We start from the raw sequence: 1,648 nt of genomic DNA, 5'->3' as shown, positions 1-1,648 counted from the left end.
TGAGCGGCCTTTCAGGTTATGTCGATATAGGACTCGTTTTACTGTGGATATAGATATTTTTGTACCTGTTTCCTCCAGCATCTTCACAATGTCCTTTGCTGTTGTTCTGGGATTGATTTGCACTTTTTGCACAAAAGTACGTTCATCTCTAGGAGACAGAACACGTCTCCTTCCTGAGCGGTATGACGGCTGCGTGGTCCCATGGTGTTTATACTTGCGTACTGTTGTTTGTACAGATGAACGTGGTACCTTCAGGCAATTGGACACTCAAGTGTATGTAAACTTCCCGACTTCAACTGTACCTATGCAAGTCAGGGTTCTCAAGTACAGAAACAGACTGAATGCTGAGCATGACATCAGTGTTGTACTGTCAAACTGATCCCAGAACAGACCTGCTTGTTGAATCTTCAACCTGCCACACACCTCTCATTAGGACTGTGTGTGTGTGTTTACTGGGCTACATCTGTGTTAGGTGATCAATCAGTTTATTCCAGTTCAGAATTTAAAACAATATGTATTTCAACAGCAACAGTTTCAACCTAGACCTTCTATCAACAATTATTTATACAGTATGATGTATAGTAGGCCTGATCATCATCATCTGTACTGTTACTTAGGGTTAATCTATCAAAAACTGAGCCTGTGTGTGTTCTGTTATACATCTGTGTGATGTGATCAATCCGTTTATTCCAGTTCAGAATGAAATTATTTATTGTATTTTAACAGCAACAGTTCCAACCTAGACAGGAATGTAAGAGTGTTTTTAATGGGGAAAAATATACATGAAAATATATTTATGGGTATTTCATTGTTATTTGTTTTTGTACATATTGCATTGTTTTTAGGCATAAGGGAAATGAAATGTTCCGATATTTATGTATAGTTGCATATTTTCCTGAGCTTGGGTCCCAGGAAAACACATTTGGGTCCCAGGCTGAAAAAGTTTATGAACCGCTACATTAGAGGGTAGCATCATGAGTCAGCGAGTCCTATCCGTTTATGGGGTTCCAGTGTTTCCCCTAGATTATTTTCTAGGTTGCTGCCCAAAAATTCTCTATTGTAATAAACCATTGTACTGTGTCTAATTAGTGAAAGGAAAAGCAGAGTGATGTTTCATGGGGGGATTGATTTTGCCCTTCTCTATAAGTGATTGAATTTTTATTTTCCCTGTGGAAAGGGTAAGACAGTCATTTTATGATCAATGTAAGTGAAAGCCAATACAGTACAGTACAGCATTGATAGTCCTGGTGGAGCTGTTCTATGTATCATTTGATGTGTACAGTTGGGAGAACGTTTGGCAGGATCACCAATTCAATGACTTATCTGTCTCTCTCTGTCTGTCTGTCTGTCTGTCTGTCTGTCTGTCTGTCTGTCTGTCTGTCTGTCTGTCTGTCTGTCTGTCTGTCTGTCTGTCTGTCTGTCTGTCTGTCTGTCTGTCTGTCTGTCTGTCTTGTCTGTCTGTGTCTGTCTGTCTGCTGTCTGTCTGTCTGTCTGTCTGTCTGTCTCTGTCGTCTGTCTGTCTGTCTGTCTGTCTCTCTCCGCTTGTCTGTCTGTCTATGCCTGTTTTTGTCTCTCTCTGTCTCTGCCTTTCTCTCTCTGTCTTTCTCCTATCTCTCTATGTGTGTCTTTGTCTCCCTTTCCCCTCTCC

This window comes from Salvelinus sp. IW2-2015, linkage group LG14 (assembly GCF_002910315.2).
Source record: "Salvelinus sp. IW2-2015 linkage group LG14, ASM291031v2, whole genome shotgun sequence".
NCBI lineage: Eukaryota > Metazoa > Chordata > Actinopteri > Salmoniformes > Salmonidae > Salvelinus > Salvelinus sp. IW2-2015.
Note: the sequence above shows the minus strand (reverse complement) of the source record.